The sequence below is a fragment of the Anabas testudineus genome, chromosome 19 (assembly GCF_900324465.2).
Source record: "Anabas testudineus chromosome 19, fAnaTes1.2, whole genome shotgun sequence".
NCBI classification, from domain to species: Eukaryota; Metazoa; Chordata; class Actinopteri; order Anabantiformes; family Anabantidae; genus Anabas; species Anabas testudineus.
The window spans coordinates 2,776,101-2,796,902 of NC_046628.1; the positions used below are offsets into that span (position 1 = coordinate 2,776,101).

Genomic DNA, 20,802 nt, shown 5'->3' on the forward strand with positions numbered 1-20,802 from the left:
CAGTGAGGGAAAGAGTTGACAACCAAACTGATATTCATTCAATAATTTAAGAACACCTTGACATGTAGCCAGGAACCGGGAGTTGAACCGGTGAAACTGTGATTCATAGATGAATGGGTTACCAACTGAGCTACATGTCCTTTGGTGAAACTTAATGGATGCTAGTGGTACAACGTGCACAAGAACTTCCCATGCTACTTTTGTTTATGAGGCATCTCAGGGATCTATTCTGGGACCTCTTTTACTCAGACTTTCAGCTTTTTTAAGAGGTTTCACAAATATATGGCATTTATCATTTAGGACTTAAAGCCAATTTAAGCAAAGTACAGCCATTTTCAGGAGCTCAGTAATATTTGGACATTAATTTGACATAATTGTAAAAACCTATAACCATATTTTGTAATACTTGGATGAAAATGCATTGCAATCAATGACTACCTAAAGTCTGGAGTCCATGGGTGTGACCAAATCCTGAGTTTCCTCCCTCAAGATGATTTGCTAGGCCTTCATTACACTTTCTGTTATGGCATCTTTGTGGGCCTTTATAGTGTTAGTCTTGTCTTCAGTAAAAAAAAAAACACTGTTCTACTGGGTTGAGAACAGCTGACTGACTTGGGCACTGAAGAGTTGCTTTTACAGTATGTTTCTGGTCATATTTGTTGTGTTTGGCTGAATCTGAGCAAGGGGTATAGCTCTATACACTTCAGCATTCATTATGCTACTTATGTCAGTAGTTACCATCAATTGACACCTGCCACCTAGTTTCATTAGATGTTTTTTGACGGAGTCTAATCTGTCTTGAATGAAGGTTTGTAACATATTGTAAACCCTCTTTATTTACATTCATGAAGGTTTCTCTTGATTGTAGATTTTGACAATAATACACCTACCTTCTACAGAGTATTATTGACTTTCTTCACCAAAGAAAGGATTATGCAATAATTCACTTTAGTTGTCTTCTGTGGTTTTCCAGAGATGATGCTGTTGTTGAGCTCTTTCTTTTTTAGGAATTTTAAGGAATATACACCTAAGGTTTTTACTATCTCGTTTATAGACTTATATTTTTTCAGCATCGAGAGTTGCCTGTAGTTTATTTTAGTTTATTTTTATAAAGGCAAAATCATAAATACATGTGTGCTGTCTGGGCTGTCAAGCAGCACAGATAGAGAGCACGGGAAAGGAGGAATAGGCAGATCTTCAGTTGCATATGGAGATCATAGTATTTCACACTGAAATGTAATCAAATGAATAACAAAACACAGAACACCTGTTACTCAATAAGTTTTTATTCCAGAAATTCAAGTGTGGATGGTCATGCATGATCTATCTGCTGTTAAACATCTTAAAATAAGTTCATGTCCAGTAAATCAATAATTTTAGTTTATATTTGGCTTGTCCTCCATGGACGGGAGAGTAACCCGGCATTTTTAGTGAAAATTGGAGCTAAAAAAAGTTTAGCAGTCTAGACTTGTTTGGAGAAAGGAAGGTTGTTCTGTACAAGATATAGCCAAGAAATGAAAGATTTCTTAAAAATAAGTACACCATTGTCTCCATATTCTTGAGAAACAGATGCCTGACTGCTCCTGAACTGGCTGCATTATGGAATAAAACAAGAGAGTGCCTGTGAACTAGTACTGTGTTTAGAAAATGTATCTGGCCTCATAGGAAGAGTTGCCAAGAAAAAAACTAGAGTTGACAAATAGGCAGAAAAGGTTGAAGAGTTCAAGTTTGAGTTCTGATTGAAGCAAAGAATGCAAAGTACAGAGCTCAGGTGTAGAATCCTTGAAAAGATGCCTGCCTAATACCATGAAGCATGGAGGTGGAAACGTAATGATCTGGGGATGCTTTGGCAGTGGGACAGTGAGTCTTCTGCATCGTGTGCAAGGCATTTTCAATCAGCCTGGATACCACTATTTACCCAAGAGGCATGCCATCCCATCTGGGCTACGCCTGATTGGGGATAACTAGTCACACACACAAACACACACACACACACACACACACACACACATACACAGCTTATGTTCTATATAAGCTGATTCTGATAAGAAAACCTACAGGCAGCTATGAGAAGCTACCCTTCCAGTACATCTCGGTTACTTACTGACAGAAATTTGTCTTCAACAGACTAACTCACATAGCAAGATACCAAATCAGCTTACCTACTTTAAACATGCTGGCCAACCATCCTTATGCTAGTTTAATTGCAGAGAATCCTGAACATATGCTGGCCATTCAACATTTTATTATGTTTTTGAAAATCCCCAACTTTCCCCATCGGTCTGCCCACTGAATTCCCAGTAAGACAGTAAATAAGTCAACCCCAGTTTGTTTGTAAGATTGATGTGTAAGAACTAAGCTGCAGTAGTACTCTTTGCGATGGCCTGGTCAGCTCAATGACCAGATCTAAACCCCATTGACCTGGTGTGGGTGAAGCTGGACTGAAGAGTTTGGGAACACTGTCCTGAGACCTTTGGGAAGTGTTGCAGAAAGGCTGAGGGGAAATCCTGAGAGAGAGGTTTTGATAAAAGTGAAGTGTAAGATGGAAATTTCATCTGAAAATTATTTTCTGCTTAAATATGCATGAAGAAAACCAACAAAACATAATGAGTAGACATAACTGTGGAGGGTTTCCCGAGCTGAAATGCATTTTTCCACTTAAACGCCCTCCATTTATTTATATTTGTTTCTGTAGGCCAGTACACAACACATACTTTGAAAAATGACAAAATGTCTTTGACAGCACTTTAAGGCAGCATCTACTGCCTCTCATTCCAGTGTGATTATGTATTTTCCAATGAAGGCACTGGTCATTTGAGTCAATAAAAGCAACAAAGATGACTATGTATAGTAAACTCATAAGATGAGCCACTCACATTAGTTGAAACAGTTTCAGAGTCATTATTTTTTTGTTAACATTATTGTAGTGGGAGTTAATTCCAGGCCAGGGGATTCTCCAGTATCATCTAAACACTAACATTTCTTTTCCCCTCTATCTTATATGAGAAATTCTTATTGTTCCACCTCATTGACAGAGGAGCCCCGGTCATTTTTAAATGTAGTTTTGATACATTTAGATAAAAGCTTATCTGGACCTTAAAATGTAAGGAGATAATCCAAGGAACTGCCATTTAATGTTTAATATCTTTATCTGATAAAAGTTGTGTGTAAACATATGATGCACTGCTCAGAAGAACATTTGAGTCCAACACCATTGTAAGCTCACGCTATCCTCGCTCAATGTCTTCATCCATTTTGAGGGTGACAGCAGCAGCCTGCACCAAATCCTCCCTGCTTCCTCTGTACCGTTTCTACATAATGACGATTTGCTGGTGTATGCAAATCTGATATAGTTCTACAATTAAATAAGCTCTCTATTCAAACTGTGTGTCAAATATCCCATCTAGCATCAGGTTCTGAAGTAAACAGCCTAATTCACATACTATGCATACATATACCATAGCTCAAGTTCTAAAGAATTAAGTGCACAAATCGTTGGTCCGTGCACAAGTCTATACTGTATATGCACACTTAGAGACTAAAGACTTTTTTCCCGTTTAATTTGTATGAATGCAAGTACTCGATGTTACACAACTTGTATTTCATATGTAAGTGTGCATATTTCAGGTGTTTTAACAGTGCGTAAGACTGACTACAGTGACAAGAAAAAGTATGTGAACCTTTTGGAATTTCATGGTTTTCTGTATTTATGTAATGCAAAGTCATCTGATGTGGTCTGATCCTCTGATCTGAAGGAGTATTAACAAATAGAATGTGCCTAAAATAATAACACACACACACACACACACACACACACACACACACACACACACACACACACACACACACACACACACACACACACACACACAAAAATCTGATCTTTCATGCCTTTGAAGGCAACCATATAAAACCTGCTAGTGCTAATGGAACACACAGCACTACATTTGGTGTAAAATGCACATCATCAAGAAAGCATCATTCCAATCCTAAATTATGGTGGAGGAAACATCATGTCTGCATCAGGGCCTGGTCAGCTAGCAGTGATTGGGGGGAAGATAAACTCCCAAGTGTATTATAAATTCTTCAGGATAATGTGAGAATGTCTGTCTGTCAGCTGAAACTCTGTAGAAGATGTGTGATGGAGCAGGACAATGACCCAAAAAGAAGAGAGCCACACAAGAGACGTGCAAAGAATATGACAGAGCTGAAGCAGTTCTGCCTGGAAGAATGGTCTACTGAGTTTACCAGCTATTCATTCAGGCTTAACATATTACATCCTTCACATCCTCCTCTTCCATTGTTTCACCTAATGAGCCTATTCAGGCCAAGGGGTGGAGTGAACCCAAATCTGGAGTATACATTTGTGGGCTCCAACCAACTATCTTCAGACTAAAGAAGCTACTTGGATGAGTAACAAAATGTTTCAACCTAACAACAAGAAGAACCAGTTCCCATGACTCAAGTTCCAGATAAGGGTTCACATACTTTTTCCACTAGCACTAGTTTTTTATGGTTTTGGGCAGTGATGATTGATAAATTCATCTCTTTCTGTTGTTCCACTCAGATTTCTATCATGCCCGTCCAAGGATTAAACTAGTGACCTTATGACCTTCCAGTTAGGACCAACGGTGCTTTACAAGCTGGATGTAAGGACTTTACCAAGCAGGGAATGTATGAACAGAACAGTGCTCCCTGTGGCATTATGGGAAATCCAGGAACTTGAGCCCACCTCCATTAATCTGCTGTAGCTTTCAACTGATCTCTGATCATTGCAACATTTAAATCACGTGTGTGTGAGCGAACGAGCGATCATTCAAGTGTCAGCTGAGAGTCATTAGGAAGTAATTGTTCGGCATCCAGCTAATTGTTGCGGCTAAACATCGAGACGAGACTGCTGCTTGACTCCAAGCACTTTTGGAAGCCGGTGAAAGTCTATATTTGTACATCTGGCTCACAGAGAAGCATACAAGTGGTTTAGTTGTAAACATGTTCAAATGAATGTCGATTATTCGGAGACACTTGAAATGTCTCCTGAATTCGATTTATTGTTTCTTTATATTAATTTTTTGGACGAGGGGAGAGTTGGGGAATGGTGTGAATCACAGGTGCTGTGGTTCATGGCCCCCCTTTGCCAACTTAGACAAATTCATGCAGCATGAGGATCAGAATAACCAGGATACCCTTTGTTCTATGTCTCAAAGATAACACGTTGCACTTGTTGCCTTGCATCCTTCCCTCTGTGTGTGTCCGAGAGACATTCAGCTGTTTCCATTGATACTGACACTAGCAGCAGGAAGGAAGTCACTGTCAGATCTGCATTATGCAAAGCAGCGAGGTGGCGGGCCGGCCGTGTGCTTTGCATGTTTTACAGTTGCTGGATATGGGAGAAGGCAGCAGCAGCATGTGTGAGGACACACTTCTCTCCTCTGGGTAATTACTGCGCAGGAAATTGGACATAAAATGTTTGAATAATCACATATCTGAAGTGAGTTATGGATGGAGCCTACAGTAGTGAAGTAAATTAAAACAAGTGAATCCAATTACTGTTTATGGGAAGCAGCTGCCCGAGCAGCATATGCTGGTGAGTGAAACTATGGGACTGATGTTAAGGTTTGCAACTTTTTCTTTTTTTTGCTGTTGTTAACTCACTGTCCACGAGGCCACTCTGATGTCATATCAACACGATAAGTCGCCTCTATGGATTTACAGAAAAACAAGGTTAGTGTTTGCTTTCAGTCATGTTCAAACCCTCTTATCCGTGTGTTTATTTACGTACACTGAATCAATTCATCTGTGACACAGCCAACAGTCATGTACTGGATAGGCTTTCCTTTCAAAACATTTGGATTTAATTATCACGGGGATATGATATCCAAACAATCTGGTTTCTTCCATTAATAACAAGACTGCAGCATGGCAGTGCGAGCAAAAGCCGCAGCATTTTCCTATATATTCACGGATTTGGAACTTGTTTATTAACTATTATGGTCATGGGGGCAAAAGCCAATTTAGAGTAATGACACAGTTTTAAAAGATCTCTGCGAGGAAGTGTCTTTGTTCCGCAGCCTGCAGTGTCCTGGCTCAAAAACAAACATTACCCGTGTGACTTTTCCAGAATCAAACTATTTCTCACTTTCTTCAGCCTTTCGCAGGTCAACGCGCTCGACATGAGGAAAAGGAAACCAGCGAACGCGTTTGCATGACTGATAAGTGAAGTATAGTGCTGTGCATTGGGGAAACATAAGCCTACAGCAGCGTGTTGCTTCACAGATAAATTACAACAGAGGGTAATGTTCTATTTATAGGCATTAACAGTGGTGAAAAGCTAAGGTACAGGCTCTTGAAGAGTGTTTCTCTCCTCCTCCAGACTCTAGTTTTGGACAGCAGGGCTGCACAGTTGGGATCAGTGCTCATTCTGGCACCTTTTATGAAAATGTCTATTAGCTGTAGTCACATTTTATTATTTTAGTCTAGTTTTACTCAACTAGACTAAATATATTAAATAATCTCTATTATACTGTACATCATTGTTATTTTAGTGGTTATGTTTTTATTACTTGGTTGGTTTTGGTAATGTTTTCAGTTGTTATGTGACAGTAAAGGTTGGTTTCTTTCACTCATCATCATTCTTCCTAACTTGACGTCAAAGTTTTATATTTTTTTCTATTCTAATTTCAGACAGTGTCGCTTCCTCATTGTTCCCATAAAATGACAACTTAATTCTTTTTATAAAGAGTCACCGTGATGCTTGCTCATTGGTTTTGAGCTGCAGCTGAGGATGGACATGTATTCAGTTCAGGATGTATCCCAGCTAAAGGATCAATGGACTAACACTACAGATTAGCATATGTGTAGCTCTGACCTGCGGTGGGGGGTTTGATGGGTCGTAGAAAGAGACACGTCCACCATGTCCTCTGTTAAAGTTACTATAAATACAGCAGCTGTGTGATAAAATGCTTTCTCGTAGGAAACAGGGTTGAATGATTTGAACTGAAATGAAAATCTACTAAATGTTAAACTAAGAGTTGCATCTGGTACCAAAATAATCTAATAAAGACAGTATCCACACACAGTAACAAATCCAGAGATGGGAGACCCTGCCAGTAGGACCACCATCTCAGCTGGCTCTATCAATCAGGCCTCCATGGATGCTCATCACCTGCTAATACCGCCCCTACAATGAAACATGATGGAAGCATCACGCTGTAAGCTGGCTCCTCAGAAGTGAAGAAAGGATGAATACAACCAAACACAAGGACTTGAGACTGGATACTGGTTCATCTTTCATGTTCCAGCACTTAGAGAGCATCTGTGGGGAGATGTGAAGATGAGTTCACAGACCCTCCAATCTGATGGAGCCTGAGAGGATCTGCCAGGAAGAATGTTAGAGACCGCGTTAAGCCAGGTGTGAGAAGCTTGCAGAGGCTTATCCAGGAAGACTTGAAGCTGTTATTGCCGCCAAAGGGGCTTCTAGAAAGTACTGAATGAACGGTCTGAGTACTTCAGTAGGTGGCAGACTGCACTGATTAACTTCAAATGATTTCAACAGGACTCCTGGTGGCTGAATCATTCTCTTATGTGTTTGTATTTCTCATTTAGTGTCTGTGAATTCCTCTGGGGTGAAATCAGCATCTTGTTTTGCTTTATGTTTTCTTCCCAGATCCTAAGGAGAGTGGAGAGACACTCGAGCGAGGCTGAACACCTCACTGAGGTAATCCACTGAACATTTTCCACTGATGATACATTTGAGAAAACACCACAAGTTGTCTCTGCTTCTGTTTTGCTCCCTACATCAGATACAAGTGTTGAGTTTCACTAGGAGGCGGATCACTCACATGACAGGAGACAAATCATTGCAATAGACTGGATAAAGTGCTGGTTGTTGTTAGGCTTGTGTTTCAAAGAGCTCTGCGTCCTAAACTGGTCTGGATAATCAGCATCTGCTTCTTCTGTTGTTTACCTCAACCTGTGAAGCAACCAGCTCATTTCAGCATCTTGTGTATTGCACTGTTCATTACTATTGCGCAGTCGCTCAGCTGGTAGAGCAGCTGTCTACAAACCTCGGGTCAGTGGTTTGTTTCCCAGTTCATGGCTACATGTCGAGGTGTCCTTGGACAAGACACTGAACCCCTGTAGCAGTGCTGACATGCATTGTCTGTCAGCTGTCCAACAACAATGTCCCCAAAGGGGATCAATAAAGTATATCATTATATCTAATGGGTCCTTTAAATTAAGCGCTGCATTATCTCGTCCTGTAGTAATTCCCAGCTGCTGTATGTCTCAGCCCTATAGTGTGTCCTGTTATCTCTCTCTCCGATAGCACTCTCTCTTTGGCTTCCCTCAAGGCACTCTCATATTCACTTAACACTCACATGTGTTGATGTTTTCTCTGTTTCTCCTCTAAGGTCTGTGCATTAGTGTGACAGCGTGTAGGATGTGTACTGAAGTGTAGATAAGCACGAGCAGAACTGCTGTTTCAGTGTGATTAGTGGGCATGCAACATGGTATTAATATTAGTACATGTTATGGGTTTAGTCAGTGTGATAACGTCTAGATTCTAGATATCACAATCATCTAACTGATGACTAAAAGGAACGCTTGTAATGTTGAACAATATCAATAATATGAACTTGTGCTTTAAAGGGTCAATTCAGCCAAATGACAACAAACAAAACAAAAATGTACTACTTTTTTTTCACTTAGCGATGATATTTGAATGGAGCACTGCCTGTAAAATATGAATAACAAGTTCTGACCAGGTGAACTGACCAGTAGAGACGTATTGCTTCTGAGTGGGTAAACAGTGAGCAGGGTTTATGTAAGGTTCACACCCTCTGCTTCACCTTTTCACTGATCACGCAGCTTAATGCCACACAGACCGACTGCATGTTACTGGTTTACTCATGAATTAGTATTTGGACACATCGCACCACATGGGTCCGATTATTTGGAGTAACAGTAAACTGAACTGGCACACACATCCTATATAATTTGGGTTGCAGCCTATGGCTTTCCAATGATGTCTAATTACATTGGAAGACACGAGTAATTGCCATAATAAGCAATGTGTTTAGATTATGGTCCAGAAGTCGGTCCAGATGTAAAACATCTGTTTTGATCCCGCAGTTGTGCTTTTGTTACTTTACATGGGATAGTGAGAGCTGCTGTCAGGTTTGTTCATATCTCTTATGTAAATTGCAGGCTGGAAGAGCAAATGCATGTGCTAATAGTCCCATCTCTCTTCTACCTTCCATACATATTGTAAATTCAAAGTGAAATGAATTGCATTGTCCCATGTAAAGCAGGCAGTTTTTTTGACTTGTTGGCAGGATGGAGTCACACACTAGCATTATTGTACTGTAGAATATCCGTGAGGCTGTTAGGAGAGATGAGACTTATAGATCTGTTACTGAGTCACACTATCACTATGACTATTTGCTTTACATGTCACGTATGCACCAGCACATGGAGCGTATGGCAGAGAGAATTCCACCTGCCCAGTCAAGTAAGAACATCGGAATGGAGGAGAATGATTCTCACGATCGACAGCAGGCCTACTAAAGCAAGGAAACAAGAAGACTACAGTCGGGTGTTTGTGGATTCAGAGCAGTGAAATTACTAGAAATCCTCTGCACACACCAGCTTTTGACCTGAGTTCAGCTTCTGCAACCATACAGGTATGTCTTAAGTGATGTTTTAAGCTGTTTTCAGCTATTTGCCTGTTTTTGTTCCTAATAATTTCTATGTTAAATCAATTAAAGTGTGGTTTTCTCTGCGCATATGATTTCGAAGATGAGCAGTAGCCTTCTGGTGCCTAATTTAGTCAATGACCTTCAAGTGAAGAGGTTAGATTTTGATGTGCCAGATAAAAAAAATTAGGAATTAAGCATCAAATACCTTTGCGTATAAAGCTCCAGACAAATCTGGCAGGTTAAGCAACACCTTTTCAAACTTAATGAGTTTATTCTGCTGCTGTGCGCAAAGTGGTTTTAAGATGTCATTACGAATTCTTGCAGCAGAATCTCTCTAATACTTTGGTGAATTAGGGACATGGCTTAAAGGGATTGAGTACATGAGACATAATCCACGTTCAGGTCGAGGCACTTTCTAGTCTTTTAACCTTTCACCTGTGCGGTGTGTCCTCGCCAGTGGCTCACATGTGGAACAGTTCTGCTTTAAATATGTACATCTTGTTTAGTTTAGAAAACGTATTGGGTGGGCCTGAAGAATATATGAGAAAATCAATTGAGTCAGGGATAGGCAATATTTGTCCAAAGAGTTTAAAGTCTAAAGACGTTTGTGAGTAAATCAAACTATTGTTGTCAGGGCACTGATCATCACAAGCCATACATTTTCAACCTGACACTATGAAATGGAGTTCATGCAGCTGGTGAGCTGGGACATGAAAACGTTTTTCGATCATGGATCAGTGAACACTCATAGTTAATATTCTTCAGAAAATTATTCCAACTATTTGGAACATTTCAACCAATCCTATAAAGTGAAACCTTGTGAGGATACAACCTGGAACGACTTAAAGTAATAAACCTTAAGATTTCCATCATATCTGACCACATTTTTGATACAACACTGACAGGTGTTTCCATTGTTCCAGCCACCATATTCACGCTGATCAAGATAATAAAAAAAATCCATGTACTATTTTACAGAGCTTTGACGTGAATGGCATAGTCTGCTCAACCACAGAACCACAAAAATGAACACAGCTCATCAATGTGGCAACCGTGCTGAGAGCTGATCCAACTACATTACATCACATAACATGGCTTCATTAAACCAAAATAAAACCATATATGTATGAAACATAACGCAACACGAAATAAGGGAAGTTAGTCGTGACAAAACGTGAATTCACACAGTTAGTAAACTACAGCTGCTAATCGGAGACACAGCAGCTTCAGACTCCACTACAGTGTCACCACAGGCTGGAGCTGCTGCAGCTAATGGCAGACACTTGCAAATTAAGCAAGTAGCTCGGGCTGCAACACTGTGACATTTTCATGGTGTGATAAACGTTAAGCAAATGCACAGAAGTATTACCCTCAAATGTCAGTGTACCATGGCACACTATGAAAACAGGATACCGCTGCAGCACTGCAAGCAGCTGAATGTCTGTGGCAGAAATTTGGCACTGTCCTTTAGCTTTTCCGCCCTCTATTGTCAGATGCCAATCACGGCATGTGGGCTTTTAGATATTATTATAAAACTTCAGCCAACATTATTTTGTGCCTACTTTACAGAGGGCTGAACACAGTGCATGTAAAGCTTGAGGAATATGAATTAAAATAGAGGAGTGTACCTATATGTTGTGATGTGTTTACACTGGTGACAATTGGTAAATCTGTTAGATTGGATTGAACCTTTTTTAATCTAACCATAGTTCTCTTTGTGTTTGTTATTCCTTGCATTGTCTTTGTAAATATATAGTGAAGCTGCTTTAACAGTGACTAAAAGCATATTTGGCATAATGATTAAATGGCTATGACTTTGATTTTTTTCTTAACTTAAGAGTAGATCAATGTGATGATATTGGCTTTCCACTCTAATGCACTTGTACTTGTAATTCTAAGTGTTTAAAATTTGCCGTCACAGGAATGTGCCCAACCATCTGGCCACAGTTACACAGACTACACTGATGACTATCACATTTGCTGCAAATACATATACAGTGTTTACAATAGCATATAGTGTTTAGAGAATAGACTGTAATTGGCCAGTGAGTTAACCTTAGTTTAGACACTGATCTCACTGATCAGATTTAGACTTTCTTTGAAAAGATGTGATGGAGTGACAAGCTTTTATTTCCTACAACCTGTGTTATTTTGTTCCAGACTTGGCAGAACATTGCTTGCCGTGCCTGATTAGACTTTGGGTGTTGTAATGCAACCTTTCCCGAGGAATGTAATGATCTCACACATCACGCAGATGTTCTCGATCAATATTTGTTGACGTGAAAGGCCATTAGTTTGCTAATCACATTTGCATAAACATTTTGCCATTTCATATTTACTATGTTAAATTGGTTTTCATGCAGAGTTTACATACAGTGGCCCTAAAGTGCTTGCACATGTTTGGTGTATGTGTATACATTGTTACTTAAGCCAATCATATATGTGTGTGTCTATTCATGGCTAAACACACATACACAAACAAAATATCAGCAGCATCCCACCCTAAACAGCCTGCATTCCCCACCAATGACTTGCTCCTAGTAAACAAACATTTATCTGTCTCTCTGGCAAAGCAACAGTGCATTGGTGCTGTTTGTTTGGTGGACACCCCAGCCTGATGTAAACAAGCTATTGAACTTTGTTTAATTGAAAGTATGATTTGGACATGTTAAGAGGATTTTTTATCCCCTTCGCCCTGTGCAGCCACAGTTTAGAACATCTAAATTGCTGTGGTTTGGCTAAGATCCACACTATTGCTGAGTCTAGCAGTACAAAACTTGATGAAATGAATGCACCCCCTGGCGGTTATATTGAAGGTACTCATTTTAACTCTGAAGGTGCGTGAGTGGACTTACGTATCTATGTGTATCTGTCATTTCATATCAATAGTGAAATCGGTAATCAATGGGATTGGATCTATGTTTAGCCCTGCAACAAGTGCACATGAGACAATAAGGATGGTAGTTTCAGGGTGAATGGTTTACTATAGGCTGTCAGGGGGGTCAGTGTTATTTCTTTTATTATTTAACTACATTATAAAAATATAAATAATTAAGGATAGCTAACCAGTCAGTTAAAAGAGTATTCCCCTGACTTAGAAGATGAAAAGTTGATTAATTTCAGTTCTTATGTAGCTGAGTAGCTAACGCCATTCTGTTTTGGGTCAATGTCCTGTTCCATCAACCAACTCCTACAGAGCTCCAGCTGACGTAAAGACATTCTCACAATATCCTGAAGACTTTTTGGATACACTTAGGAATTCATCTTCCTGCCCAGTCACTGCAAGCTGGCCAGCAAAGCAGGCCCAGATCATGATGTTTCCTCCACCATACTTTAAGATAGTGATGATGTTTTCATGATGATATGCAGTGACCTTTTTACTACAAATAAGTGCTGTGTGTTCTTTCCAAATAGTTCAGTGTAGTTTCATCAATCCACTAAACATTTCGCCAATACCACAGTGGAGTGTCAGTGTGCTCTTTTACACACTTCAGATGTGTCCTGGCATAGACACTCTGCTTGTTCAGTGTTTTACCTTCTGTAGACTCATGAAGACAGATGTTAGCCAGTTCCAGTGATGCCTTCAAATCTTTGACTGTCACTCGGGGTTGTTTCTGTACCTCTTTAAAGTGTCTTCATTTGTAGATTGTTCACCAAACTGTAGACTGGTGAATTTCTAAAGTCTTTGTAACTCTTAGCAGATCTTAGCTGAAGAAGTTGTAGTGGCTAGTAAGGACTAGCTAGCTAAAACCTCAGCAAACCCAGGAAGCTTTCTCACAGAGGTTAGAGGACCGGTCCGCGTGTGAGCGTTTTCACCAGACTACCAGAAACACGACTTCAATGCGATAACACATGGCTGATCGTCTTCTGGACGTGTTAGCAGGCGGTTGAGTATTTACATTAATTTTTTGCAATTAAATGTTTGCTATAGCTTAACGCTTACAACCGCTTGAGCTAGGCTAATATCGCCAGCGCTAGCTTAGTTAGCTAGTTAGTTAGCAAACTTTTTGCAATGTGATTTAACCACGTCTTAAATGTACTCCGTCTTGTACATAAATGTATTTAATATTTCTCATTTTATTATCATATTAACTTTACATCTAATTGAGTGCTTTGCAATATGTACTTTAGTTGATGTTCTTTATAAAGACTTTGTGTGGACCTTTGTAATGGTGACGACATATTTTTTTTAATTAACACTTTTCAGTTTAGATTATTTCAAACTATACAGTATAAGAGTCTGTCTAATCACACTATAGTTAATTCTAAGTGTCTGCACAGTTTCTCAGCCATCCCGTTTGGTGTACATCAGATATCTTGTCTTTTGACATTAGCGATGTTGTAATGTAAAGTATAAATCCCTAAACACACCTGTTCAGTTATCTGCTTGTTATATATCCAGACATTATTTGTGCTCAGCTAGTCCTGCAGCTCCCTTTGTGATGACAGGACACGTGGCTGCGAGGAGATTGGTGACACAGTTGGGTATTTCTCCCTTTATTCCTGTGCTCTATGCACTGAAGGATGAGACGAGTCTCCTAGAGGTCTGCCTTTCCCTTGTGCATGCTGTTCATTTTTATAAGAGCAAGCCGTCATCATTCATCATCGTACACATGCCTTTAAAAAGGTTGCGAGATGTCATGCTCCGTTCTAGTAACTGGTTTGTATTATTTAGGTTTTAATATGACAGCAGCTCATGGAAAGACAGTGCTGGGGTGTTCTGGAGAGTCTATTTAAAGTATAGAAAGGGACTTTCATCAATTCCATGGCCTTGAAAAGTTATAAATCTAGAAGAGACTGAATACTTTTCTGCACTGTTTCATCATGTTGTAAGAATCTAAATTAGTGTCCCAGCAACCCATGATAAATGATCAGTTCATTTGTTTGCCATATCACGCACTGTACCTCCTCCTTTGTCTTTCCCCCTGTCAGTTCTCTCATTCCTGGCGGAGGCCTTGGAAGCTGCGCTAGATCTCTGTGTGCTCACTACACGGATTAATGGCTGTTGTGGCAACATATGAGCTCATGGGTAATTGGCCGAGGTGATGTTTCCTGTTGAATGCTACCTGATTCTTTTGTGGTCGCCATCATGGTTGGGCACTTCCACTGCCACTAAGGCTGGTAATTGAGCAGTACTCTTGTGACACTGGCTGTGAACCATGATGAGGAAATTGTATGTTTCCTCACAGTGTCATTTGAGAGAATGGCAGGGTTAGGGCTTTATTGTTTTTGCACAAAGGCCATATTGTGACTGTTTTAATGTTAGCTATGAATGATTTCTTTAATTACCTTACTTTTAGCTTTTGTATTTCAGTGTTGTCAGGGACCAATATAGTAAGTTGTTAGCGAGCAAATCACATTACTTACACAGGAGTATTCAGCGTCTATGGGGAGGTTTCACCTTTATTATTTTACAGTTGAAATATGGTGGAGTTCGTTTTGCCTTTTGACACGTTCATGTTGAAGTAACATCTATACAAAGTAATCTAAATTAACAAAAAAAATTACACACAAAGTATATGATTGTTAAAGTATTAACCCCTTTAAAATCTTCAGCCTTGTGGTTTAAAAGGTCACACAGTAGGCTAAATGGAGGTCACCTGAGTACAATGAATATTTAAGGATACTTCAAGGATTGGAGGACTGAATATATCTGTATCTGGACAGTCCAGTCAGTGGTGAATCAATATCCTGGCCGAACACTGCACAGCGAAGACAAAAGAACAAAAGACAATGATGAAGACAAAAGCTGGATAAATAAAAATCCAAGTCACTAAATACTTTATGACTTTATGAGTACAGTTACAGTGTTCCATCTCCCCAACCCTCATATGTGCATACACACACACACACACACACACACACACACACACACGGGAGGACATAATGCAGAAAGGCAGAATTTAAACTTCTTGTTCACGCTCTCTTTTCATTCCTCATTGAAATACATACATACACTCTAAGTGTCAAGGCAAATATTAAATTATGTCTTTGAGCAGTTTTTTTTTGGGGGGGGGGCTAATTATACACCATAGACATGGTAGTCATTGTACGATTATCAGTCATTTATTTAAGGTTTTCTGACATCAAGGGTGGAATTCTGGTTGCAAAGTTGATCACTCTTCTAATTAATATAATTAGTAAAGCTCAATTTTAATTTTTGGTTTTCTGGCACAGACCTGACTTTTATAGTCAGTGCAACATTTTGACAGGTTTGAGGTCAAGATCTTGGCAAAGGCATTTAAAAAGCCTGCTTTATTCTTTCCACAACCAGCTCCACAAGGTTTTTCCTTGTCTGTGTTGTCAGCTGCAAACTTTAGTTGAGCTTGAAAATGCTGGTTTTGGAGCGGGATCTTCTTTCTTGTATAGTATTCCATGGCATTGTAAAATCTGATGAAAACTCGATTAATGATTAAAACGGTGATCCTGGTGTTCCAGCAGTAACAGATCATAGGAACTTTGAACCTTTGTTGGTTACTGCATTGTTTATTACCACCTGAACCAATGTCATCTCAGGCGAGTTGTCCGTTTGGGTCTTCTTCCACAGCTTGGAAAGTGGCTACACTTCTCAATTACTAATATTTATGTATAATTGTTTGAGTTGATGATGTTAGAATCTGCAGTTGTTTAGAAATGACTCCAAAAGACATTCCTGACTTGTGTAAATCTACCATCATCTTTCTCAGATCTGCAAAAGCTCCTCTGACCTGCCTGTTGTGCAATGTGTTGTTCAGTCCAGTGAGTGCTGTCAAACCCTTTTTATGTTGGCACAGAGAAGGTGCCAACTGTAGGCAGTCAAGACTGTTGTACAATTATTCTGCTTCTGCTTCTAAATAAAAATGTAAAACAACAAAAAGTCCTTTGAGGAAAGATTACCAGGACATGTGCATGTAGAATCAATAATGATGGACAAACTGAATAGAAGGGGGATAATTAAATGGCTTTAACAACAAAGCATACGTCAATATTTGCAGGATGGAAACTGGTAGAGGAGGGCAAACTTGTGATGTTTGGGTACATGATGTGCCTGTAATAACTACCTAAGTGGGATGAGGTCTTGGGATCTCCTGATTTGAATCCTCTCAATCTAAATCTGTGTTAAGCAGCGTGCGTACAGAGATCAAAATTACAGGGCTGAAACAGACCAAAGTAAAACTGTCAAGAATGGGCACTGGTCTGGATGAATGGACATGGATGAGGCTATGAATTCTTCCACTGAGTTATAGCCTCGTTGTTTGTATCCTGAAACAGATGTTACAGTAAAGCCATCGCTCAAGGGGAAAAGGATGTATTTGATTGCACAAAGACACAAATCAGTGCTTTTAAAATAGACTCTTTGTCACTACTCTTCCTTGAAAATATTGATTGTAAAGAGAAATTCCTGTTTGACCTTGATTGTTACAAAAGATGCTCCCTTTATTTACACTTGTAGAATCTAAAGAGATAGACATAGATAGAGAATAGAGGTTGCTGCTGTTGTTGCTGGCCGTTTCTCCTAACAAAATACTTGATGCTGTCATTAGAATGGCGGACAGAAATAGCATAACTTAATGTCAGCGTCATTTCCTTGGAAAGGTTTTGTAGTCGTCTTATCACATGGGAAAGAATTATGTTATTATTATACAGGGTCCATTAAACCATGCAGGATAGAGTTGTTTCTTCTGTGATTCAGCAACTCACAGATGTACAGTGTGTCATGAAATTCATTTAAATTTAAGAAAACACAATACAGCCGGTCACAAACACTATGTCTGAATTCACCTCAGTCTATCAGCCTATTGAAAGATTTATGTGTGCTGACCTTGAGTCCATTCTTCCAAGATACATAAAAGAACATGCATGCTGAAAGTGTACGTCAGTGTTTTTAGTCTCTTTGTTTGTTTTTGTGTTTGCTTGTGCAAGATAATAAAATCAGATGGCTTGCAAAGCCCTTAAGCAATTAAGTTCACGCTTCTGCAAACAAGCTGGACTCAAGCTAGAGGGACCTCCCTTTGTTTCCTTTCCACAGTTTGTCTGATAGCACTCTACACCAGCTTCAAACGCTGGATCCACATGTTGTGTAATAAGGCCAAAGCTTCTAACTCTAAGGTGCAGAAATCTTTAGATGTCTTCTTCAATTTTCTGGAACGTGGCCATTTCCCTGTTGTACCCTCTCCCTGATCCCACTGGGATTGGCTGAGCTGTTGGCTCTCTGTGGTATCCACATTAACTGTGTGAACATTCTTGTCGTGCTTTTCTGGTGTATTTATTGGCTGCTTGATTACATGTGTGTTTACTTGGCAGTTTGTTGCCCCGCCAGAAAGAGAAAGGAGAACGCGTCCAAGCATCATGATCCACAGGGATAGCTGGAGCTTTCAGGGGTTGTGCTTCATCTCTTTGATGTGCTGTCAGTCAAAAAAAAGAAACTAAACAGAAGGTGGTCTTTAAATCCCACTCCAGCACTTGTGATGGAAAATAATGATGTTGATAAAAGATGAGCCTGAAGATGAGGCTGTTGATGGTAGTAGTGGTGGTTATAGGCCTGTCCCAATTATGCAAATAATAAATTACACAGAACATGCTATATTTTTTATGCTTATCATAAAATACACTCAGCAACCTCTTTAGTAGGTACACCTGTGCAATGTGTTGCAGCCCTGCCAAAAATATGTTATTGTTGGAAACATGGATCATTATACAGTTGTTTGTGGAACTTATAGTTAAAGTTAGAAGTAAGAATTAGCCTGTATGGAAGAACATTTGTATTATAGTAGTCTGTACCTAATAAAGTGGCAACGAAGAGTGCAAATATCATGGTCATTATTTTCTTATTGTGTCTTTCTCTAACAGGTGAAGGAGACCAGGATACACTGTGTTTTAAAAGAGGAATGTTAAGTGGAAGCCAGTAAACAGGTAGGATTAGTTTTCTGTTCTGTGTTTTGGAACTGTGAAACGAAATTGTGGACACTTGTGTTGCAGTTTCAGTCTCTGTTTCAGAGCTTTAATCCCATAATCAGTACAGTTACAGGTTAAACAATAGATTTAATTTAATTAAAAGTGTGTGTATTCGTTATCTCAACTGGCCCTAAGGCAGCGCAGCCTCCTCATTTATTTTAATGAAACAGAAGCCGCAGAACAGTAGGGTTCAAACCTGGGTCAACTTTACTTGCACTATATTGTGTCATCCTGCAACACAATGTGATGACCTACAGAATGTGTACAGGCACTGTATTTTATGGTAGATTCCTTTGTACTTTGCACTGTAAAACCCCAGTGTGCAGTATTTTGGCATCAAATAACCCCTAAAATAAGTGTGTAGATTACTTATGACTGGACTTCTCTTTCTAACAATGCTAATTCTTTGATTTTTGGCAATGAAACATAACTTTTGTCTATGACCCTGGGTGAAAACTAGCATCAGCACTCTCTATATTACCCAATCAACAGTCTCTCTACAAACTTACAGAGAAACATAAAACTATTGGATTTAAATCAGGAAGTGCTGACGGTACAATTTGGAAATTTTTTGAGTATGTCTACTTTAAAAGAATTAAAAATAAATTCTGGGCCATTTACTAAGTCAGCCCATCGCCCCACTGGTGTAAATAAAATGTATTTGAAAGTATATAATGAAGTTTCATGAGGATCATGTTGTGAACTTAATCTTTTTTGATAGAGCTGAATCTGTGTTTAAACTGATGTCACAGTAAAACAGAGCTTGTCACATGTAGTTTTGTTACCTTTGGGCTTGTGTGTTTCTCCAGTGTCAGCCGTGATTGACAGAACTACCCGTCAGCTTTCATTGTCATTTTGAGATTTTCATACAGTTATTATGCAGCGGTTGTATTCCCATAGTGACCACTATACTAAGCTTTTACTTGTATGTAAATGCTGAGTTACAGAGACGAAAGCTTTGACTCTCACTCATTGTCTCCGAATGGTGATTTTATGGCTTTCCTGCAGGGATTTGAATGTTACTGGTGCACATGAAAAGTGGCTTTGTACATTTTTCCACCCCATAAAAGTTCCCTCCCAAAATACCATAGTACATATCAATCTGCAGGAGGTGTTTTTAGTTTGACTCTCAGTAGCAGTTTTGCAGGCCTACTGTGTGCACTGTCTGCTCCATGGTGTGCCTTTTGTCTGTATGAGACAGAGTTCATGGTTGTGACATTTATAACAGCCTGTCACAGGGAAGCTCATGGGGCCTTTTTAGTGTCATACCTCAGCAGCTTATTGTAATGGCCTTGTGTGTCAGGAGACCTGCAACGTCAAGCTAGTGTCACTCAAACATCCCTCTGGTTTCTGTACATGCATTTTGTGTTAGATTTTTTACGTCTTTTTCCTGGATAGATGCCTTGTAGATAAACAGTATTTACTGTATGAGCCCCCTTTCTCTAGAAACACACACGTACACACTCTATATGGCCACCCAGTCTTACCTCATACTATGGTACTTTAGAAGCCATTCAGATTTTATGCCAGCGTCATTTAATGACTTCAAAACAGTTAATGTCTCTTACTGACAGCAGATTACTTTCTTTACAACGTCCTCTGGGTCAGAGGTGAGCAGAGACGCTAAACAGAGGTTGTGCGGCTGTTTCCACAGCTGTATACCATAGCTATAGAGATAAGTACATCATAAGAGATTCTATCAAAAACAGCCAGTAGACATCATGACATCACAGCATCTCTGAACCCTAAGACGATTATCATCGGAAGATATCCCTTCTTCTTTCTTTAATTCCGCGCTTGGGTCCAATTGCCTGACCCATTTTGGAGGAAATGCCCATGTGCACAATGTTTTATGTCTATGTGTGTATGTGTATGTGTGTATGTGGATGTTTTGTCTCTTTTACTTAGTGATGAAATGACACCTTTAAATAAGGAGCGGTTATCTTCTTTAATACTTGAAAGTAAAGCCACTCCTGTGGTTGGGGCTATTGTGGGAAAGTAGGTAGAAATATTTTTGTGTGTTTCTGTATCAGAGATTTTGGATTGGAAAACTGTAACAGACATGCTTATAAATGATAAGTGATTGGGGATATACAGTTGTTTGAGGCTAATACAAAACTCCTCTGGATCTTTTTGTTCAGGGAGAATGTATGTATGATAAATGACAGAAATG

At 39.5% G+C, this 20,802-nt stretch overlaps 1 protein-coding gene across 6 annotated transcripts in view; it reads left to right on the forward strand.

The window, feature by feature from the left end:
• Positions 1-5,395: 5,395 nt before the first annotated feature.
• The window catches only part of myocd (myocardin), a 100,443-nt gene continuing 85,036 nt past the window's right edge, over positions 5,396-20,802 (forward strand). For all 6 annotated transcript variants that reach the window (XM_033326839.1, XM_033326840.1, XM_033326841.1 and 3 more), the window contains exons 1-4: positions 5,396-5,584; positions 7,664-7,714; positions 9,466-9,680; positions 18,525-18,587. The gene's annotated coding sequence lies outside the window, so the exon portion shown is untranslated. The remainder of the gene's footprint in view (positions 5,585-7,663; positions 7,715-9,465; positions 9,681-18,524; positions 18,588-20,802) is intronic.